Source organism: Acomys minous, assembly GCF_964271855.1.
Source record: "Acomys minous genome assembly, chromosome: 3".
NCBI classification, from domain to species: Eukaryota; Metazoa; Chordata; class Mammalia; order Rodentia; family Muridae; genus Acomys; species Acomys minous.
The window spans coordinates 31,946,853-31,971,460 of record NC_140485.1 but is presented as its reverse complement, the minus strand read 5'-3'; the positions used below and the strand labels follow the sequence as shown (position 1 = coordinate 31,971,460).

The 24,608-nt window shown below is 44.6% G+C and overlaps 1 long non-coding RNA gene across 5 annotated transcripts in view; it reads right to left on the bottom strand.

The window, feature by feature from the left end:
- LOC311594128 overlaps positions 1-24,608 on the bottom strand; it is a 297,973-nt gene that overhangs the window by 51,966 nt on the left and 221,399 nt on the right. The window lies entirely within an intron of this gene.

Below are 24,608 nucleotides of genomic sequence, written 5' to 3'. Positions count from 1 at the left end.
CAGAATGAACAGTCTTTGCCAGTAGTACTAATAGCAGAGGCCAGGGAACACAGGCTGGCCCATCTGCGGTAAATCACTTAACCACTGTCTTACAATCACTGTGGCCAACAGGACAGATGTTCTGATTGGTCAAGCCTGAGGCATGCATCTAATTCCTTGTTAGGGAATGGGAGATGTAAAAAGAAGAAAGAAGGTAACAGGGAATTGGCTCATTGGGTAAAAGCATTTTGCTGTGGGAAAACAAGGTCCTAAGTTCAAATCCCAAGCCCCCATGTAAAAGAGTCAGTTGCCCCCAGTAAGCCCAATGCTGAAGAAAAAAGACAGGCTGATTCTCATTGGCCAAGCAGCTGAGCTAAAAAATAGAAGGCTTCAGATTCGATGTGCCCCTGCCTGAAGGAAACGGGAAGAGATTAGTAGAGCAAGGCACCCGGTGCCCTTCTCTGTCCTCCACCAGTTCCTATGTGCGCACATACACACAAACGCACAGGAAAAGAAACGGTTAAGTGGACCAGCCCAGCTAGATTGTATACCGCGCGCGTTTCCCACAGTAAAAGAGTCTGTGTTTCCAGAAATGGGGAGAGGAATGCTGGACAAGCTAAAGCAGACATCCCCTTAATCACTCAACTCTAGCAATTAAACCCCGAAAGCTGGAGCCCCGTCTGTCTTCCCAAAAGCAAAATTTATAAGGCCTCAAGATGGTAGACTGAGATACTGAAAATTCCTACAGACAGATCAGGGTAAGACTCATTAATCAGGTCTCTAGAGCTGCGATAAGCAAGAACCTCGAAACGGCACGCAGCTGCTATAAACCACTTTTGAAGCTCGAGGCAGTCTACATATGGCCGCAGCCCTTATTTTTCCAGAACTGCCAAAGTACATAAGTCCCTTATTACAAGATATGTTCAGACTCCCTCCTGAAGAGCTCCTGGCCCCTGGAGGCTCTGACATTCGTGAAAAGAAGAGCTCACCGCTAGGCAGGAATGGACATTGGCGAGCTCAGCCCACTGCTATTGCTTCTTGAGACCACATGATGTCGCTGTTGTGAGCCCGCACAAGGTGCAGCGATCATTAAACTCACGAAGATACACTGGATAACAGAAAGAGCTGTTACTGACATATGAGCCAAGGAGAGAAAGCAGACAGACTTGTTCTGGAAATCTTAGAGGCAGGTCAAGATCCCGTTCGCCTGTGTGCTCTGCGGAGGCAGGTCCTGTCTCAGTGCCCTGCACAGGCAAGGAAGCAGCCTGCTCAGGGTCTCAGCGCTTGAGGCACATCCCTCCTGCTGTTCAAATCATTAGAACCGAGGTCAGGTTTTTAGAAATGAAGGATTCTAACTTTGGTCTATCAGGAAGGCTTTTGGTGACTGAAGCCAGCCTGTTCTCTGGAGATCGCCCCTCTCCTGCAGTCAGGACTCTTTCCTCTTCGGACCCTGGGAACCCAAAGGGCTCAGAAAATCATCCAAGCAAGGCTCCATGGAGCACATCTTTCCTGTAGTCCCTTACAGCACTCCTCCAAAATGCCAGACTCCCTCCACTCCCAGAGAAGGTTTAGTTTAATACAAGGCAGTTTTATACCACTCCTTCCTGTAGTCAGAGATAAATTTAGTTCCTAAGCTGCTGGTAGCTGAGGCAACATCTCTAACATACCTGAGTTCCCAAGTAGTTATTATTCCAAATCTCGAGCTCCTGTCTGAAGAAGGGGAAAAAAAAGAACTTTTCTTAAACCAAGATTGGAGATACAAGACAAAGGAGTCATAGTCATCTTGAGAGAGGAGAAGAGGAAACAGATAAAAATGGCCAAAAATGGCTCATGTAGGATAGAAAATAGAGGAGTAGCAATTCCCCATGATGATGTCCAACAGGTGGGAGTACATCAGATCTGTGGGATATGCTAGACCAGAGCTTCTCGACCTGTGGGTTGGGACCCATTAAGGGGTCAAACGAGCCTTTCACAGGGGTCGAATATCAGAGATCCTGCAGAGGAAATATTTGCATTATGATTCATAACAGTAGCAGAATTACAGTTATGAAGTAGCAATGGAAATAACTTTACGGTTGGGGTCACCACATGAAGAGCTGTATTAAAGGGTCAAAGCACCAGAAAGATTGAGAGCTGCTGTTCTAGATCGTGAGATGAGCTGCCGCTGTCTGTCAGTGACACTTGTACCAAAGGATTAAGAACAAAAGTCCTTGAGCAACACAAACTGGCCGAGGCAAGGGTAGATTAAAAAACAACAAACAAACCACAATGTTGGGTAGGGCAGAAAGGCGAGGGTGGAAGGTCATATAGGAGCTTGGCATTTAGATGTGATCAAAATGCACTGTATTAAATGAAATTCTCAAAGAACTCATTTAAAATAAGAAAACATCTATTAAAAATCTAAGGCTGAGGAGATGGCTCAGTAGTAAAATTCCTGGTACAAAGGCATGAGGACCTGAGCTCAGGTTCCTAGCCTGGCATCATGTGATGGACCTAGCCTAGCGTCATGTGATGGACCTAGCCTGGCGTCATGTGATGGACCTAGCCTAGCATCATGTGATGGACCTAGCCTAGCGTCATGTGATGGACCTAGCCTAGCGTCATGTGATGGACCTAGCCTAGCATCATGTGATGGACCTAGCCTAGCATCATGTGATGGACCTGTAACCCCAGGGCTGAGCCAACAGAGGCAGGCAGATCCCAGAGGCTCCAGGCCCCATCTAGCTAAAACTGTGAGCTCCCAGTTCAGTGAAGGCAATAGTAACATCAGCCTCTGGGCTTCACACACACACACACACACACACACACATAACAAATCTAGCTTTTGTTCCTATTTTCAATGGAGTAACTGAAGAGAAGTACCAAACGTTTGAAGCAGATCTGTGTGAGCTCAAGGCCAGATGGTCAACACAGTGAATAGGCCAGCTACATAATGAGATCCTGTCTCAAATGAGGGCGGGCAACTTAACCCATTAAATTATGTGGAACTGCTAAATTCTTTACAACTTTGAGTGTATCCTAACCCTGCATATCCTAAATGGTAAGACCCAACACTGCTGAGCCCTGGAAGGCTACCAATAGAGGTCTGCGTTACACACCACATGCGTCCGTCCTTCCCTGAGCCTGGCAGTTTGCTCCCACTCGACAGTCAGCTTGCTCCCACTGGACAGTCAGCATTATGTTATAGACTCCAACTTGGCATACAGAAAGGCAGTGTGGAAGAATCCCACCTCAAGGGTTCTGGCCTGCAACAGAGTCGTCGACACCCTCTAACCTCAGACATTTGAAACTCAGAATTGGAAAAGAAATAGTAATTCCACGTGTTGTCATTTCAGAATCATTTGTTTAAAGAAAAATTCAGAATTTTTCCCTGTGTGAATGTTTCATCACTATATTTTTCTCTCCTGTGGCTGAGCGGGACAATGCTGTGAGCACAGCTCAGCGTGATTAAAGAGGACTCAAAACCGCAGCACCAGCGTGGCATCTGTACAACTGTCTCAGTCATTGTTTTAAAATAATGATGAGAGCTGAGTGCAGTGTTTGGGGTCAGAATATAGCAGTTAAAGATTAAAAGGCACACAGGCAAAAGAGTAATAAATAATAATAATAATAATAATAATAATAATAATAATAATAATAATAATAATAATATCAACCACATCAGTGGCAGAGAAAGCCAACAAAGTGCTATAGAATATTACAGTATTTTGGATGCTTTTATGAAATGACCAGGAGAAGGGAAAAGGGAAGTAGTAGGGATGGAGAAGGAGTGACAGGTCTCCTCAGCAGGACAAACAGTAGGCAACTGAACTGCTGCTCTCTTGGCTACAGCTACACCTGCTCTGCCTTTAAGTGACTTGAACTTTTAACTTTGTGATCCTCAAAAGCAATAACATTCTGGAGTTAAAGTGCAGTGCTTAGCATCACTGCTTTTATTATTCGTCTAATAAGGGTCAGAACAAACCTTGGTTCCTGCGTGCTGCTGGCTGTGAACTTGAGGCAGGGCGCATGTGCAGCACTAAAAAAAACAAAAAACAAAAACAGACACAAAAGAAAGCCTGAGGCTACCCACAGCATGAGGAGAGAGCTGCTGCAGCTGGCTAGCTGGCCTCTGCAGCATTTTTTATATAACTGAGACCTAGATACTGCCTTTCAAAATGGTGTTTCCACACAGCAGAGTGTCTGGGCTATTGCAGAGGCCCTTTACTTGACTACAGCTGCACAGACTCCATATGAACAGTAGAGGGCACTGTTTCCCAACACATGAAGATCAACAGCGCCTGGGTACCGAAAATATCAATACCTAGAGGTGCAATCGCCCTCATCCACAGACTATATGGCCTGACTAGATTTTTACCCACTATGTCCTTAAACTTGAAGTAGGACTTGCCACTTTGATAATTCCCTGAATAGATGTTACTCCACAACATTACATTAATGTAAACAGAAGGGCTAGCTGGACCCAAAGCTCTTTCGCTTTGTGGAGACAGCGGAGAGGTGTGTCTCATCCCACTGCGGCAGCAACCCCTCTATAACGCAGCTGCTCTCCTCTGCCTCCACACATGGGAAAATTAAACCTATGCTTCTGCCCAGAGCACTCACTTCTCTCTCTCTCAGATTATTCTTTCCATATAGAAAAACCAAGGCTTAAGGTTTGGATCCTGGTATGGAGGCACCCGCCTGTAATGTAAGTACATGAGAGGTAGAGGCAGAAGGGTCAGGAATTCAAGGTCCTCATGGGCTAGAGAGTGAGGGTAAGGCCAGCCTGAGCTACATAAGACCTCGCCTAAAGGGGGAAAAGGTCTGGGAGTTTAATGTTAAGTGGCCTCACTCCATTCATTCTTCATTCCTAAACTACCAGTGTTTTCCATGACATGCGGACCCTCACAGCAGATGTGATGTTCATGAGCACAGCTTTGATTTGTCAGACACCAATTATATGCCAGACACATTTCTACTTTGTGTGTGTGTGTGTGTGTGTGTGTGTGTGTGTGTGTGTGTATCACTGAATTAAATGTGATCTTCCAAGGTAAGTGTTATTATGCCCAATTTATAAACAAGCCTTTTTCTGAAAACAAATAACAGTGATCACCAAGGTTTCGACTTGAAATTCTGGGATCCGTGTTTGACTCTCACTCTACAGCTTGGCTCCTAAACTCTCTTGCTTCTCAAAATAGGTAGACCAGATGTCTAGCCAGGGAGAGCCAGTGCATACCCCCAAGGGAAAGGGAAGTTTCCTTACCTCTGTACCAGAAAATACCAACCTTGGCTATATTTATAGATAATGTAGGTGCCAGAAAGACACTGAGACGAACTGCAGAATCAGAGAACTGGAAGACAATTTAGAGGTTTCTCCTTCCAGAACTGTCCACCAAAGTTTATTTGTGAGGTGGAATGGAAGGGTAGTGTTACATTTTAAATGATTTTTCCTCAAGACTGTATAATTAGAGTCCATGTTTTTTTTAATTTTTAATGAATCTAAATGATGAGATTTACATAATTTTGGGTATCACACATGTTAGCTTACAGGCGATTCTACTAGGCTGTTCTCAGGGATAAAAGGACTGCCTGCCACCCCAGCCCCCTCTCTGTTCCCTGTGGTCTCTCTCTCCCCATTTCTCTCCTCCTGTGTGTGTGTGTGTGTGTGTGTGTGTGTGTGTGTGTGTGTGCGCCCGCACATCACTGAATTAAATGTGATCCTCCAAGGTGTCTGCCCTCACGTCATGGCTCTGCTCCCATCTGTCTACCTGCCTACATGTTCACTCGTCTGCCCCTACCCGTTCTCCAGGCCCTCCCCCGCCTCCCTCCCCCCAGTAAACCTCCTTATACCAGATCTGTTGCATGACGTAATTTCTCAGGGGCACTCCTGCGCATGGGTCCCTCACCAAATTATATATCGTAACACTGGTGCTGCGGCCTGGGCGGGGCTCTTTTGGGGTCTGAGCACACTGGGATCCCTTCTGCTGCTACTCCCGCCCTCGTCAAGTTTGCTTTCTGCTCCACCGATTGATAGGTGCTCCACCCAGCACAAACCATTGGTGAGTTCCCACTCTAACTCTTAAATGTTTCTCTGATTGACCATTTCCCTGGATGAGGCTTTTTCTTTCTCTCTCTCTCTCTCTCTCTCTCTCTCTCTCTCTCTTTTTTCCTAGCATGATTCCCCCAATTGGCTTCTCTCAAAAATCCTGGTACTGGGTAAACTGTGTCTGCTTGTGCTTTTATCATTGGCCCCTGTCTGAGTGAACGTCGATTTACCAGGACAGCTTGCACTTCCTCAGTTTGGACTCCCCTGGGTTCCTTGGGATGCCTGGAACCCAGACTTGGGACACTGCACCTCACCCATCAGAACTGCATCTATACCTAGCTTCTAAATGTATCCAGTCTGCACTCAATACACTGCCCAAGTGATCGGGTGGATTTGGACAATTATTTATTCCATTTTCCTCATTTCAAGCCATGTTTCTGTCTGGTCTCCCTCCCCACACTGTGTAAATGTCTTGCCTCTAAGGATACAACAGGTCAGACATCTTTTTCACTGCAGAAGCTGCTCTCCAATCCACTCCTGGGGTGTGCACAGGTCATTTGTCTGTGAATTTGGTTCCAAATCCTAGCTAGAGTCTGACTTCTCCATATGGCTCTGGCTCTTGGCCTGCCCAGGTGGACCCACTTGCCCCTCCCCCTCCCTGCTCCTGCAGCCGGCCTGCACTAAGCCAAGCACTCCCTCTTGTGCTCTCTGTCCCTGTCTCTCTGTCTCTGTCTGTCTGTCTGTCTGTCTGTCTGTCTGTCTGTCTGTCTGTCTCTCTCTCTCTCTCTCTCTTTCTCTCTCTCTCTCTCTCTCTCTCTCCATCTTTCTCTTTCTCTCCCTTCATGGACTTAGATTTTATTACAAATTGGCACACCTGATATCCAAATTCTCACCACCATGGACAAATGATCCCCAAATATCTTATATGTTAACTTGCTCTGCTTTACACTTAAAGTTCTCTTTCCTCATTCTTAATCTTTTATCTCTGATTTCTTTGTACTCTGCTCTCAAAAAATATTTTAAAATTATTCTATAAACACTTATCTAAGGATATTTAATCACTGAATATGGTTTAAGTTAATCTTTTGTTGTAGACATTACAGATTTTTGAGCATCTCAAAAATTTATAAGTCAACAATTCTTTTAGTTTTTGACTCTATATAACCTACAGTAATACTTGGTTTCAAACTTGTAACGAAAGGATTATAATTAAAAATACATACATAAGTATATATATAATAATCAAGTCTTGTTTAGTGCTACATTGTTTAGGAGTACATGTGTGTACGTAACTCCAATTCTGTGTGTATGTAACTTGCATTTAACTCTGTGTGTATATGTGCATGTAACTTGGATGCAACTCATTTAAAAAATTAGATGATAGATAGATAGATAGATGGATAGATAGATAGATAATAGACAGATATATCTACTAGGAAAACAAATGTTTTTAAATAGCAACCATGTGGCCTTCCTTCATCTCTGCTGGTGACCTTACCAGAATGTAAGTGGCCACATGGCTTGCAAAGCAACAATTCTAAAACTTCTTACTTCTAATTAACTCTGTTTATTATTGTATCTCTTTTTAGACTAAGAAAACATGTCTCATATTTTAGATTGGTATGGATTTTCATATTATGATAAAATTCAAAATTTATTACAACATACAGTATATGAGATTCAACCCTGGTTTAAAATATTCTATATATGATGATTAAATTTCAAGGTTATAAAAACCTACTTGAATTAACAAAAACTAATTTAAGATATACATGGCCACTGCATGCTTGTTTCTGACTGTTTTTGAATGCATGAGTAAATGTTTTGCCTGCCACCAGCTGTGTAGGCTCAGAATTTACCTCTGGGCTTTCTGGCCACTGAATCTAATATAATAGGGAATCAGATATTACTTAAATATGAATAATATTAAAACTGTCTTTATACTGTTCTGCTGTTTTATACTGCTCGGCTTTATTGCTGGCTCTGAAAATGGGTTCTTGTTCACCCCTTTTCAGACCCAGGCATGTTCTTAACATCTGGAGTCAAAAAATAAAAGGGTTATTGACTTATAAATTATTGTATATGCTTAAAATCTGTAATGTCCATAACAAAAGGTTAACTTAAAACTCATAACTCGAGATTAATCATCGAAAGTCTGTGCTTAGATAATCTTACCCATATGACACCATAATCACGTTGCGGGATATAAACAACACGTGTCTGCTTGGCATATTTGCTGTGGTATAAAGAAGATGGGAGTCATGGCTTCCCCACCATCTTGACCAAGGGTAGCAACACATGACAAGAGCTGACTAAGGAACAGGTCTCCAAAGATACATTTGTGTTCTATAATGATACACCATATAAAGGTCAGAAAAGTTCCCAGTCTCGTCATGGACTATGTTTATGCACTTAAAAGGTTTATTTTGATATTAGTATGATCGAATGTGTTCAGAAATGTATTGGTAGTCATGCTATGTACTAACATGATTATTGGAATAAGCCTTATTTTAGCCTGTTTTATGTTTGTAAGCTACAGCTTAGATCAGATGAGTACATGCAGACAAAGATTGTTTAACTCAGATACGCTTAGTAGGTACTAAACCCTCAAGCCTGTCAGAGGCCTGATGAATATGGAACTCAAGATGTTTAAACTTACTATGACACACAGAGACTCCCGAATCCTAACAATGTTCTCCCCACCCCCACCCCCACCCCCCAAGGACTCCAAGAAGACATGGACCCAACAATGGACTCTACCTGGATTATAGTACACTAACCACTGGGCACAGGGTCCAGCCTGAACTCTGGACAAACAAGACACACAGAGAGTTAATTGTCTCATGTTGTCAAAGACAAGGTGAGGTCAGTCTCTCCCATGTTCCCTCCTTCACATAAAAAGCCTCTCCTGGCCATGATGGCCAGACTGCCTCTCCCCATGTTGCCATGGAGACCACAGGAACCTGGGACAGCTGTCTAGGTAGTGGCCTATGGGCTAGTCTCTCATTTTAATTGATACATAGGCCATTTAGATTATTATTGATCCTCCTTGGGTCTCTGATCACATTGACAAGCTAAGCTGACAGTAGCTTGACAGAGAACAACAGGCAACCAGCTCCTTACCTCAGGGTAATCCGTCACCGTGTCAGTTCACTGATCCATTCACTAGCTAGATCTCTTATTTTTAAAGGCAAACAGGTTTGCCTACTCACGAGCTTCATATTGAAAGATAAACTGGTTTCAGATGTAACTTTTTCCTGTTTATCTAAAGAAACTCACTCTACAACTGACTCCTCCCGGTAATCAACCACCTGTGTCTCATGGTGAACTAATTGAATAGGGAAAAAAAGTGTAAAGTTTATGTAAGGTCTGAGAATATGAAAGCTTAAGTTGTGAGGATCTAAGAAAGTATTTAGGCTCTGAGAAGGTGGTTTAAAGTGGGTAAATGCAGGTGAAAGCTTAAACAGGGATCAGAGAGACTTGAGGTGTATAAAAGGAATGAAAAAACACTTCCGATTTCTTCCCTCACTGTGCTGCTGTTATAGTAAGACTTGGAAAGTCCAAAGTTCGAACACGGATCAATAGAGTTCTGATAAATTATTAGCCTACTTCTGGTAAAGCCTTCCACTATACAACCTACTACCGTACTCACCAGCTCAAGATTTTACATTTCCTTTGATTGTCTTTTAAGTTTAGACAAAAGTGTTTCTTGTTGTGCTAAATTTATGTACATCCAGTCTTCTGAACAGAGGGAAACGGCCCCTCTTTCAAAATTTGTATTCATACTGAAAATCAAGATCAGATGAACTTTTGCCCCTTCTGCTCAATGGAAGCCTTCTGTCTTCACTGAGCTCATCTTGAAGGGTATTCATGCTTTTAACCCAAAATCATTTCTCAAGCTTCTACAATGCCACAAAACTTGTAAATCTCTTGCCTTCCCTACTTTGTTTCAATATAGGTTACAAATAATGGTAATGCTAACATGCTTAAAACCTTATCTCTTTTGTAAACTTAAAAGAAAATTCTTATAAGCTTCAGAGAATCCACATGGATCCACCTCTCATTGGTCCAATGGACTCTAGTAAGTATCCCTGTCAATCAACAGATTAAAGTTTCCCATATATTACCTACTCTAGAGGGTGGGATTCCTCCCCCTTTCCCTGACTTGGGGACTCAAGGTTCAAATGCATACCCCAAAAAGTAATTTCCCCCCTAGCCTACCTAACTTTATCTTCTGCCCCTAAGTGTGTGTGTGTTGGGGGGAGTGCATCTGTTTCAGTCAGCATCCTGCCAAGTCCAGGTGTTTCCTGCAGCCAGGGCAGCTCCAAAGCAGTTACCCAAAGGTGCTCCAGCCAAGCCTGGCAAACTGCTTCAGCTAGGCCTGCACTCTCCTCTAGCCCCAGATGGTCTCCTAGATCCTGGACAGCAGTGAAACAGCCAGCTCTCCCAGGACTTGGCCAGCATCCCAATTTAGGGTCCCCAAAGATGACTTCCAGTCAGGAGGAACACAGCATCCTTACTTCTGCCCCACAACACCACTCCCTGGTTTCTCATTTCTAATTAAACAAGAAGGGAGGAATGTTAGCTTACAGGCAATTCCACAAGGTTCCTCTCAGGGACCTAGCTTATGTCATCCCCTGCTGCCACCGCCAGGTGTGCCAGGTGTGCGACGTGTATAAAAGGACTGCCTGCCACCCCAGCTCCCTCTCTCTGTTCCCTGCAGTGTATCTCTCTCCTCTCTCTCTCTCTCTCTCTCTCTCTCTCTCTCTCTCTCTCTCTCTCTCTCTCCCCCTCTCTCCTGCTGTGCCACCCCCACCTTCTCACCCTCATGGCTCTGTTCCCATCCCTTTTTCATGTCCACTTGTCTGCTTCTATCCCTTCCTCAGGCCCTCACTCCCTTCCCTTCCCCCAATAAACCTCCTTATATCAGATCTGTCACATGGCATAATTTCTCAGGGGCACTCGTAATTTCTGCAGAGTACCCCCTTGCTGCATTATATTTAAAAACATAAAGTATACAATCTCTCCAAATGACTACTCAAGACCATCTATGCTGCCTGAAAGGCTCTGGGATCTGGATTCTGCATCTCAAATTAGTAGCCACAAGCATTTTTTTCTCACCTTAGTTAAAAAAAACCCAGCCTCCTGCAGAGTAGTCCCCCAAAAGTCCCTCCAGATCATTAATCCATTTCTAACCACAAAAAGTTAACCTATGGGAAGGTTTGGATGTGCTTATAATATCTTAGAATATAATGTTTATAAGCTGTGGGAGCAAGGCTAGGCATGGGAAGGACTTCTTTTTTTTTTTTTTTAATTGGGTGTTTGTTTGTTTGAGGGAGACATGGTCTCATATAAGCATGGGCTAGCATCAAAGTCACAAGTCACTATTATCAAGATGACCTTGAGGGTTTTCCTTGTTGGTTGGTTGGTTGGTTGGTTTTGGTTCTTGAGACGGATTTCTCTGTGTAGCTCTGGCTGTTCTGGGACTCACCATGTAGTCCAGGCTGTCCTGGAACTCAGATCCCCCTGGTTCTGCCTCCCTAGAACTGGGATTTTGAACTTTTGGACACCTCCTCTCCACCCACCACTCCCCACACCTACACCTTGTGTTACTGTTTCAAGCCAGCACTCCTAATTTTCCTCAGTGCTGGGGAACCCAGGCCAGGGCCTCCTGCATGCCTGGCAGAGGCTCTGTCAGCTGTGCTACATTCCCAGCCCCTTTTTTGTACATTTCCCCATCACTTCAGCATCTCATTAAAGGAAGATGTAAAAACCTCGATTTCCTTTTGAGTCCCCAGATTTCTTGTGCTGTGCTTGTATCTCGCTTTAAGTACTTGTAAAACCCTTTCCCTTGGGGCTGGGGAGGCCTGCAAAGAAAGTGGACTGCTGACCAGCATGGTGTCCGATGCTGACAATGCAGCATCAGCAGTGGCTCCTTGTACCTCCACTGCTTTGAAGTCCATTTCCAACATCCACACACCAAACAATTGAGAAAAGACTGAAGGGACACGGATGCGGGGGGTGCAAGAGGCTGAGGCAGGAGCATTATCAGGAGTTTGAGCACAGCCTGTACTTCATTGTGAGTTCCAGGCAAGCCTGGGCTACAGAGTGAGACTCTGTCTCCAAGAAAGAGTCAGGGTAGGGCTTGAGGGCTGCGAGGAGGGGGGGAGGGGGGTGCGAGAAGGGGGGCGGAGGGGGGTCCGGGGGGAGGGAGCTCTTTGAGAGAGGCTCGCTCGCAGGGCACTCCAGCAGAGATACAGGACCTGCTGCAGAGAGGCGGCCACTCTTTCTCAGCACTGCCTAACACTCCCCGGAATACTTTCTAGACGTGAGCTACAGACTAAAATGCTTGTCCGCACAGTCCACACCCCCGCCCCTTCCTCCAAGTGTCAGGAAAGGTTCCATCTCGCTTTCCCTCTCCACCTGGATGGACTACGGGGTTTGCTCAAATTCTGGAACTAGATTTTACATCTCTTCCTTTCCACTGACTCACCCTGTATCCCTTAGGCAATAAAGGTCAGAAGGTCGCCTGGGTGACAGTCAAAACGGTCACCCTCCACAGAAAAGGACTGTGGAAAACGCACAGAGTGCCTGTGATTTGCATGACATTTTATGCCCAGACGCCTCGGGCTTCTTCTGCAGTCATCTTTCTGCAGTTCAGTCGGGCATTTTGTAGAGGAAGAAGATCCTCGCGAGCCCGGCAGTATATAGCAGTGCTGCAAAACTTATTTTTGTCACTAGGCTTCTCCGCAGTGACTCATAAGAGATGTAAGAAATAGATGAGAAGAGAGAAAGGCTGATGAGTACTGTTATGCAACTTGAAAAAGGTTGTACCCACTTCTCCCACACGGTGGCGCAAGCTCCCTAAAAATGGTGTCAATACAGAAATTGGGACATTATCTCACTAATTCGGAGGGCAGAAAAGCGCCTTAGGGTCTGTCCGCATCCACAGCCCACTTCCCAGGAAGAAATCAAAACTCCCTGGTTCAGTCTGTTCTGACCTGGCGCTAGAGAGTAACCCTTACTGGAAGACGGAGTATGTGTAATCCTGGCAGAGAGTCCAAAGCCTGTGAGAGATCTGGTGGCTTGCAGATCTGCCGGAAATGCCATCTAAGGCTCTTCTTTGAGTTCTTGCTAGTGCAACTGGAAGAAGGCGAGAATCAGGTGGTATGCGGGTACCATGGGACCAAGATTCCCTACCTGCCGCGACTGTGGGGGGACAGAATGCTTTCCTTTAAATGTTATAAAGCTTAGAAGAAAGTCATTAAGAATGTTAAATTAGCTGGAGAGATGGCTCAGAGGTTAAAAGCACTGGTTGCTGTTTCAAAGGTCTTGAGTTCAATTCCCAGCAACCACATGGTGGCTCACAACCATCTATAATGAGATCTGGTGCCCTCTTCCAGTGTGCAAGTGTACATGCAGGCAGAACATTGTATACTTTTTTTTAAAGATTATTTATTTATTACTATGTATACAGAGCTCTGCCTACATGTACACCTGCAGGCCAGAGGAGGATATCAGATCACATTATAGATGGTTGTGAGCCACCATGTGGGTGCTGGGAATTGAACTCATGACCTCTGGAAGAGCAGACAGTGCTCTTAACCGCTGAGCCATCTCTCCAGCCCCACATTGTATACTTAATAAATAAATAAATCTTAAAAAAAAAAAACCAAAAGAATGTTAAGTTAGGGTCTGGAGACTGGTGATGAGGCTTACTACTCTTGGAGAGGACCCAGTGGGTACCCATATGGCAGCACACAACAGCCTCTAACTCTGCTTCTAGGGGATACAACTCCATCCTCTGGCCTCCAAAGGCTCCCACACACACATAGTGCACTTACACTCACACTGGCTTACACAAAGCACATAAATTAAAATATTTTTCTTATTTAAGAAAAAAGAATGCGAAAATGAGACTTGGGAAGATAGAGCAGTCCTGACATGCCTGTTCTCAGGCATGAACAACAGTGTTTGTTCCCCCCTGAGACTACACGAGAAGCCGGGCACGATGACACTGTTGAGTACTTGCAATCCCAGTGGTCGGGAGGCCGAGACAGGAGGATCCCTAGGCTCACTGGCAGGCAGGTGGTCCCACTTGGCATCTTTTCCTGTGGCCTGAGCACCAAATTTAACAGTGTGTGTGTGTGTGTGTGTGTGTGTGTGTGTGTGTGTGTGTGTGTGTGTGCGCCTCTCAGCCCTACTGCTGTACTCCCTCATCAAGGCTATGGTTCCTAAAGGTTCCCTTTTCTCCACTCCCCCCTCCAAACAGCGCCACCTGCTGGGGAGTAAGTGCTCACTCACACTTGAGCCCATGGGGAAATATTTCCTAGTCAAACCACCACAGGTGTCTTTCCTCCAGAGCTGTTCTCAATGCTCTTTGAGACAAGGACTCTTATAGACCTAGGATTCATCACTATCTCACTCTGGCTGAGAAGGAAAGCAGGGGCCATGGGCAGTTCCTCTGGGGGTGGCTGCATCCATTAGGTTGACTAGTCTGTCCTCCTGGTAGCAAACAGTCCAAACTTGAAGAGATGGTGTGTGTCAATCGAATGTCAGCAAAGGCACAAAGGTTGCCAGCTATGGTAGAACCAAGATATTATAAGCAACACGGAGTCTGGAAGGATTTTGTTTCTGTTTGTCCTAAATCAGACATAGAAAGCTGGTGAGCCACAGGCCTGACCCACCTCAGAGGTGCACCATGAAGGCTTCCCACGGTTGGGGGAGGGGGCATGATGATGCTCTGGTGTTTCATTTGATTGCAAATTGTTTTGGTTCTGGAGATATTGCCTAAAAGTCCAGGTTTGAGGGTCTCCCCCCCTCCCACCTTTTTTTTAATATGAAGAATACTGTTACCATTGAACCAACTTTTCATATGACAGTAATTGCTCAAGACTGGAAAAAAAAAGACTGCTAGAGGATACAAGAGCATCTGTTCACAATAGTCCCCATCGTCCTTCCCACGTCATACTCCGTCCACTGAGTTTGTACCACCGGCGTGCTTTGTGACTCGCTGTTCATCTTGCTTCCTAAATGGTACCTAGAGAAAGAACCTTCAAAGGGAACATGACAGTGTCAAGTATGGAGAGACAACCAAAGACAGACAAAGATATAGACAGCCTTCGGAGATGCTGAGATCCTGCCCGCCAGGATTGAAGCAAATACCTAGGTTGCTATGGGGACTGCTCCTAGTGGGCTAAGTGAAAAATCGCAGGGCTCCCAAGCACTGCCAGCAATGGGAAGAGGTAGTGTTGATGAGCAAGTCACTGTTGTGAGCAATAGGACCTAAGCTCTGCTGGCAACCCTCTGGGAACTACGAGGTGGCCTAAGGATGCTCTCTCCAATAGTAGAATACTAGGCACTTGTCCAAGATTTGGGGACTGAGTTGAGGATTTAAACTTTCCTAGATGTCCAAGTTGTACTTAGAGGGAGCCCAGAAGCTCCCAGAGTACGGAAGGAAGCCCTCAAGCAAAGAAGAGATTAGAAATAAGTGGGAACTAAGCACAAGGAATGTAAGCCGGCCCAACGCAGAGATAGTTCTGCATTTGTGCTTATTTCCATACTGTGCACAATGACCAAAACAGGGATCCTCATTAGTAGATGAACGGATAGAGAAAAACGTGGTCTACGCCATGGAATCTCATTCAGACATGAAGAAGAATTAAATAATGGCATTTTCAAGAAATAGGGTGGAACTGGAGATCATTACATTAAGTAATATAAGGTTGCAAACTTTGATATTTTACAACCTACTTTATTGAAGGTTCCTTAGTGTCTCGTGCTCCCTTCCAACCCTCTGACCCTAGGTAGGAGAAAAAGAAGGTTAGTAGGGGCAGGGCATTAGGTATATTTTAGACTCAGTTCCTTGGGCTATTTCCTCTCTTCATCATCAGGATTTCAGCAGTCCAGCCAAACAGCGAACAGCAAAGCAGCAGCAATAGCGGAAGCAGCAGTAACAGCAGAACAAATCAGCAACAGCCTTCTCAATGCAATCTCCAAAGCATTTCTCTCTTAGGAGTGTCTCAAAGTGATATATATCTCTCTCTCCCTCTCTCTCTCTCTCTCTCTCTCTCTCTCTCTCTCTCTCTCTCTCTCCTTCTATATCCTCTCAGTGTGCACACACAAGGGAGTTTTCTAGTTGTCAAAGACGACAACAACAACAACACACACACACACCACAAGTCAGTTCCCAGTGGACAAAGATCACAAGCCCTCCCATAAGGCTGTTAAAGGCGATTTCACATCCCACACTTAGGATCAAAACAAACATGTTGTTTACATAATATAACCAAAACATCCACTGCATAAGCCAGACTCAGAAAGATACAGTGACATATTTCCTCTCATACGTTGACTGATATAAACATATATGTATACATGACGTGAACACTAGGGAAAGGAGATCTAAAGAGAAGATGGAGTATAAGAAAAAGCAACAGGAGAAGAAAGACAAAATATCACATAGCTTGTATTTCTCTCTTATGCAGATCATTTGGGTGATGGGAGGGAACTAGTGAAAGAGAAGGAAAAAGGGGGAAGAATAGGGGAGAGAAATGAGCATAAGTTACAAGATGTGTGTATGGGACTGTCATAATAAAGCCCATTATTTTGTGTTATAACTAAAAAGTATTATTTTTTTAAGTGCTGTCTTTAAAAGGTATTAGTTTCAGGATTGCGTGGTAGGGATCAGCATTTTCTAAACTCACTTGACCTCTAAATAATTTCTTCTGTATTCAAGTGACACCACATGCTGGTGAGGATGTGGAGAGAAAGGAACACTCATTCATTGCTGGTGGGAATGCAAACTAGTACAGCCACTTTGGAAATCTATCTGGCACTATATCAAAAAAATTGGGAATAGGGCTTCCACAAGACCCAGCTATTCCACTCCTGGGAATATTCCTAGATGATGCTCCATCACACAACAAGAAGATTTGCTCAACCATGTTCATAGCAACCTTATTCATAATAGCCAGAACCTGGAAACAGCCCTCAGTAGAAGAATGGATAAAGAAACTATGGTACATTTACACTATGGAATACTACTCATCTATTAAAGACAAGGAATTCCCGAAATTTGTGGACAAATGGATTGAACTAGAAATGATCGTACTGAGTGAGTTAACCCAGAAGCAGAAAGAGTCAAATGGTATATACTCACTTATATCTGGACACTAGCCCAAGGGGCATGTCCCAAGAAAGTCTTCGCTTACCAGGAAAGTGGGACAGAGGGGAAGACTTCCTATTGGGACTCTAGATGAGAGAATCAAGGGAGAATGGGGAAACAGAAGGACCCAGAGGGTCCTAGAAACCTACAAGTAGATCACTATGATGGGCAGATCTGGGCCTAGGGGTCCTGCTCAAACTATGGCACCAGCCAAGGACAATACATGCAGTAAACTTTGAACCCCTACCCAGATCTACCTAGTGGACAGGACATTCTTCACAGTTGAGTGGAGAGTGGGGTCTAACATTCACACGAACTCTGGTGCCCCATATTTGACCACGTCCCCTGGATGGGGAGGCCTGGTGGCACTCAGAGGAAGGATAGCAGGCTACCTAAAAGAGACTTGATACCCTATGAGCATATACAGGGGGAAGAGGTCCCCCTCAGTCATAGCCATAGGGGAAGAGAGTAAGGGGAAAGTGGGAGGGAGGGAGGAACGGGAGGATACAAGGGATTAGATAACAATTGAGATGTAATATGAATAAATTAATAAACTATATTTTCAAAAAAGTTCTTCTGTAAGACAGTTCAACTATCACCCAGGGCAGATAAGGTATAAGGTGAAAGAGAGAAGACTCCTGCCTGGGTGATCTTGGTAGGATTGAATGGTCTCTGCAACTGTCATTTCTAAAGTCGGTACAACAAAGCATTCACTGAGGCCCGATAGACCTCTAACATCTCGAGGATAGAAGCGAAACCAATACACCTCAGTTGGTGGCAGGCATGAGGTCAACTCCACCATGAGAAGCCCAGCTAGGACCAATCCCACCCACGTGAGGTTGCCATCCATCAGAAGTGATGCATGTTGGAGGAAGAACAGAATGTACAAACTGTAGCTGGAACCATGACAAGGCATCACCATCTGCCATATAAACCCCATCTCCTGAGCCTTTTCACAATCTGCACACCTGCTCAGGCATGTCACAAGGGTCAGAGGGAGGGGTGGCCATGCCATCACTAATGCCATCGCAAAAAAAGAAGAGGTTCAAGAAAGAGCTCTTAGCTGTGTGACACCTATATTGCCTTAAATCTCTTCTCCAAGGGTTGGGGGGGGGGGGCGTGGATACATATGAAAGAGAGATTCATCCGCTGAAAGCTTCTATCTACATAGGGCTCAAGTTTCAGTGTGGTCTGAATTCCTAGACCACCTGGTCACACATAGAAAATCAGCAAATGGTTAAAGGAATGGCATAGCACATACTCAGCAGACCGTGAAGACATGCAATCACGACATGGTTTCAGTTTGAACCATCATCAGTGTAAGATTCATACCATAACTTCTCAGTCCTATCCAGACTTCACATCAAGACGTCCAGTTAGCAGGAAAGCTAAGCCAAGTTGTTCCAAAACCAGCTGTGGGGTCTGTCCCTAAGTGCTCAGTGCAGTCGGGTTTCACAGAAAGCCTTGCACATGGGCTACAGTTTGACCCACCCCGGCCCCTCAACTAGAAATGTGCTTTGTGTAAATGTGGCATACCTTTAAAGAAACAGGCCTGCCCGGGATCCCTTAAGGAATATATGCTCTGTCATGTGTCTCCTCTAGAAACAGGGTCTTCCATCCTGAATATTAGAAAAGGTTTCCCCTTTCTAATATCTCAAGGTGGTTCCCTTTAAGAATCATTGAGTGTTCTTTTAACTTGGATATTGGAGCAATTATCAACAGACAGGCCATTTGTAAAGAGCCATTGAAATTGTTATACAAAGGGGAATAGATAACATTTTTGTAATCAGCTTAAGTATTTGATGGAAAGATAATACTGCAGCTCACTCTGAAGTCAGTTTGCCACCTCCTGCCAAGTCCCTCAAGTTCCCTGAGATGCTATTGTGAGATGCTACTGAGAGTGATAACACACATAAATTAATGCATGTAACTAAAACACACATGAGGTATCTCTCATGATATCTAGAGCATAGTAAGAGCCTGGAAATTGTAGCTGTTTGCATTAGGCAAAAGAATATAAATGACTCCCTCTCCAAAAATAAAAAACCCTCTGGACCCTATGTCGTGCAGTGTGGTACAAAAGTGTCGTTGAACATTTGACTAAGCTAAGGATGGGACTCAGGTCTCTTAATTATCACATTGAGCCCTAATGCAATTGCGTGTCTCTTTATGAGGAAAGCAGAGGCCAGCACACATGAACACACATATGCCCACAAACTCACAGACATGTGCATGCACATGGACACACACACACACACACACACACACACACACACACACACACACATTCACACACAGGTCATGGGAAGATGATCACAGTCTCGAAGCCTGGGATAGTATCATAGACCAAGGCACAGAAGAAGCTGGAAGAGGTAAGAAAAGGACTCTGAAGTTGTGATCCTGCCAGGACCCTGATTTAAGCCTCATCATACTGATTTTGGACTTCTGCACTCCAGAACTGCAAGAGAATACAGTTCTGTCATTTCTTCTAGCCATCCAGCTTGATGGTACAACATCCTTGGAAAGGAATATAACGTTAGTTGTTTGCTTCTTACATACTTGTGTTGAGTATCCATTACTGCATAGCACAACATAGACACAGACACTTTCTAAGTCGGGACTTCAGGCTGTTGTGTGACTTTCCTTGGGGATGATCAAACCACTGCTCACCCTAGATAAGGCACAGACAGCAAACAAACAAACACATCACAATTCTACCCAAGTGTAGCCTGATGAACCAATGAGCTGGCTGCGGTTACGAGTGGGAAAATGGGTGCATGTGTACTTACATGAGCATGGTGACTCAAAGTCAGCTGTTTGCCCCAAATGCCCATCCCAAAATGGGTGACTGGAGAGCAACATCCCTGGAGCTCCCAGAGAGCTTGGCAGCTGTGTAGGTGGAAAGGCCTCCTCTCTCTAGCTAAAGTCACTGCTTACATAACCTTGCGGTAGAGCATAGAGCATGTGGCTCTTCAAAGGCGTGGAACTTCCAAAGGCTTCTAAATTTCTTTACTTCCTGAATCCTAAAAGTTTTGTACACTTCCCTCTGGAACTGAACGTGTCCATGTATGGGATACAGCCACACAACAAGGCATCATCTGCGTGTCTCTGCCTCAGAGTGCAAGGCTGCAGTCATGCTGCCTGGGGGCTGTGTTCTCACGCCTGAGCAGGAGTGCAGCTGTCACAAGCCATTGGGTTGGGGGCCTCTGATTGTCAGTGGATACGGGCAGATCCACTCTCAGTTCTTTGTGTCCCGGGCCTCTTCACTGAACTGCTCATATGGAGGATGACTCCCTGCGGTGTGGGAGAGAATGTGGGTACAGTCAACTGCTTTGTGACTTCATCCAGACCCTCCAGGTTTGCCTCCTTTTTATTTGCTTTTGTAGTATGTGAGTACAGAGAAAGTGGCATACCTATGAAATAATAATAATAATAATAATAATAATAATAATAATAATAATAATAATAATAATAATAATAAATAACTTTAAAAGGAAAGGTGTCAATTAGGAGAAAGCATGTCTTATGAAACTAAGAGGCAATGGTATACCACTTACTAGAAAGGCAAAACTTTTAAAATTCAATCACTGAACAATCATGCAAATAATAATTGTAAGTGCAAATGCCTGGCAGAATGTGTCATCCTTTAACAACGGTGAACTCTGGAAAGCAAACCTGGAAAAAGCCACGAAGCATGAAGAAAGTGAAGGATCAGCTCTAACTTCTGCCGGGGTCCCCTACTAGTCACAGAAGTTGGGGTTCACAGGATCCCAAGGCCATCATCTCCTCCTCAGACTCGGGTCAATGATGGCCCCTCCCTGGTTCACCCTTTCACTGTGCTCCTTCCATAGAACAAGAGGTTCGTGGGGACCTACAATCTGGCTCCCCTACCTCCTATCTCGAAGAGTCTGGGTACTCAAACCCTCAGAACTCCCTTGCAATCTCATGGCCACCCCAGGGTCTGTTTGGCCTGTTTTTCCAGGACAGCATCTCTGAAGGAGGCCTGAGCCAAGAGTGTCCTCTGCCCCAGGCCTCAGGGGCAGACCAAGTCAGCTATCGATTTAAGAGGTAAAGCTCAAACTTAGGGATAGACATTCCTCAAGAGTCTTCTTGGTGCTAAGTGAAACTCAGACTGGGGAGACGAGGGCTGACCTGAAGCTGGAGGCTTCACCCCATAACATGTGAGGGGTGACCCTTTCTGGAGAGGGGCCCTTGAATTGCCTAAGTTGGCCTCACTACCCACCACATGTTGGCCCAGCTGCTTGGACACCACGGAAACTAGGCATTTGCTGCCAGAATGCACCAGGCCACACACAACAAATGCCACCCTGCCTCAGATGGTGCCAGGGCAAATGCCTGTGTTATATCCAGAAGCCATTGGCTAGCCGGCATCCTGTCAGCACCTTTCGGCCAGCTCCTCCAGGACACCTGTCACTGACCGCCACTCCCTCAACACTGTGAGAAACACAAGTCTCCCAAGGCCTGCTCTTCCTTCTAATGTCACTCTAGTTTGGTCCTGTGTCTCTTCCCCTAAGCCTACCTGTCACCTTCCAATTATTGATCAGCCCACCCACCCTCCTCAGATCCCCTCTGCAATTCCCCCATTCACTGTAAACCATCCTCAGTGTCACAGTTTCCCCTACACACTCCCTCCACGTCCTTGATTCCACTGACTTGCTGATTGTCCTGCCACCCACATGACAGGGAGGGGACACATGTCACTTTTTTTTTTTTCCTGTCAGCTGCTGGCACAGAGCACTGCCCTCTCCCGTCAGGCCATTGTCTGGAGTACCAACCCTTCCCATATGCTTTGTATTTATTACAGATTTTAGCCCTACCCTGTCCTTGTTCCCTTTCTTCTCTAGTTCTGTCCTCCTCTTTGATTCTAGATGATTCCAATAGCCACCTCGCCACATACAAACAGGCCCTTGCCCCCTGCCTTCACATCAGCAATTTGATTCTATGCCAAGTCCAGACCTCTATAGCTTCCTACAACTAGTCTATCCCTTGCTCACACTGAGATGGGCCACCCTAAAATTGCTCCATCCCAAGTGTGCATTCTCAACTCCTCAGTATTTCTAAACTCCTAATCTCTCATGGCCGCAAGTATCTCAGCTCAACTTCCAGTCACCCCAGCCCACTACCATTGCCAAGGAAACACCTGACTGTGTCACCTTCCCATTTCTTTGAAACTTGTGATTTTCAGAAATTCTCAATTTCTTAAAGGGCGTCCGTTATAATTTGGCCTTGGATAGTCAGTTGTCATTTAGGCTGATGCACCACATATCTTGCTTTCAGGTTTTGCTGTCCATCTACCCAAAATACCTTTCCCTCCTCTTCCTTGACCTCTATAACTCCACCTTGAAAACAGTTTGACTTTTTAATTAGATTTTATTTTAAAATAATCATAGAGTTGCCTACAGTTATCAGAGATAATAGAGATCACATGTATCCTTTACCCTGCAGGGTTTCCCCAAATAGTAACTTTTTACAAGGTTATTCACACAGAAATAGTTTAGTACCTGTGTCTTCACAAAGCATCATGCAGCATACTGCAGGATAATACAAGAGCAGGCAGTAACAGAACCAAGATACCACAGCGATACAGTCAAAATTTAGAAGAGGTATGTCACTATGGCGATTCCTCCTCTGCAGTGTTCTTAAGCCCAGAAATCACTAGTCTTCTTTGCATTTCAAGAATGTTATAGAGACTGAAGCCACAGCTCAGCAGTTAAGAGCACGGGCTGCTCTTCCACTCACATAGCAGTTTACAATTGTCTATGACTACCATCCCAAGGGCTCCAGTGCTCTCTTCTGGTCTCTCCAAGCACTGCACACATGTGGTACATATATACACATCCTTGCACACAAAGTACTTTTTAAAAAGAACGTTATATAAGAGCTGATGAGCTGGCTCTTCGATTAAAAGTCTATAGTGTTTTTTTTTAATGTACAATTATGTAACTTTTTATTTTTATTTTTTTATTTTAACTTTATTAATTTATTCATATTACAACTCAATTGTTATCCCATCACTTGTATCCTCTCATTCCTCCCTCCCTCCCACTTTCACCTTATTCCCCTCCCCTAGGTCTAAGACCTAGGGGGACCTCCTCCCCCACTATATGGTCATCGGCTATCAAGTTTCATCTTGGTAGCCCGCTTATTCTTTATTTGAGTGTCATCAAGCCTCCCCACCAAGCAGAGGTGGTCAAATATGGGGCACCAGAGTTCATGTCAGAGTCAGTCCCTGCTCTCCACATAACTGTGGAGAATGTCCTGTCCATTGGGTAGATCAGAGTAGGGGTTTGATGTTTACTACTTGTGTTGTCCTTGAATAGTACAATAGTTTGAGCAGACCCCCCTGGGCCCTGATCCACCCATCAAGATGTTCTTCTTGTAGGTTTCTAGAACCCTCTGGATCCTTCTATTTCCCCATTCTCCCATACTTCTCTCACCTAGAGTCTCAAAAGGATGTCTTCACATCTATCCCAATTGCCTGGTAAGTGAAGACTTTCATGGGACATGCCTTTTGGGCTAGTGCCCAATTATAAATGAGTATATACCATGTGAGTCTTTCTGCTTCTGGGTTAACTCTCTCATTATGATCATTTCTAGTTCCATCCATTTGTCCACAAATTTCAGGATTTCCTTGTTTTTAATAGCTGAGTAGTATTCCATAGTGTAAATGTACCACAGTTTCTTTATCCATTCTTCAACTGAGGGACACTTAGGCTGTTTCCAGGTTCTGGCTATTATGAATAAGGCTGCTATGAACATGGTTGACCATATGTCCTTGTTGTGTGATAGAGCATTTCCTGGGTATATTCCAAGGAGTGGAATAGCTGGGCCTTGAGTATCTCTATTCCCAGTTTTATAAGTGATGCAGGTTTGTGACCTTGGAAGGTGTTTTCCCCTTTTACTTAGTGGGAGTCTTTGGAGAATCTTCTAGGTTGTTTTATCAGGAATATTCATTCTTTTGCTGCCAAATAGTGTTCCATAGAAATAATCTCTGGGGTTTTTTTTGTATGTAAATAAATTTATAACAAAAAAATCTATGTAAAAACATTTTTTGTGAGTGTAAACTTTTGTGTCTTAGGGGTTAATGCCCAAGGACACAAGAGGGAGCGTCATTGGAGTTGGCAAAAATGAAATTGAAGTTTCTTCCTTGTCCTTCCAGGATGTAGGCAAAGAAGAAAGGGTTCTTTCACCTTCTGCAGTTTTGGCCAAGGGAAAGTGAGTGTTGTCTAAATGCTTTTGACCTTGCTAGACTACCCATTTCCAGCAGGTGTAGGGCGGCTTGTTCTGTTGTTTGTTTTGTTTGGTGTCTTTGAAGTTTTAGGCTGCTGACTTCCTCATATCCAGAATCAAACATAAAGATAAGCCAGGGAAGTGATCTTCAAGTCACCATTCCTTGGGCATTAGCCATCGTGTCTT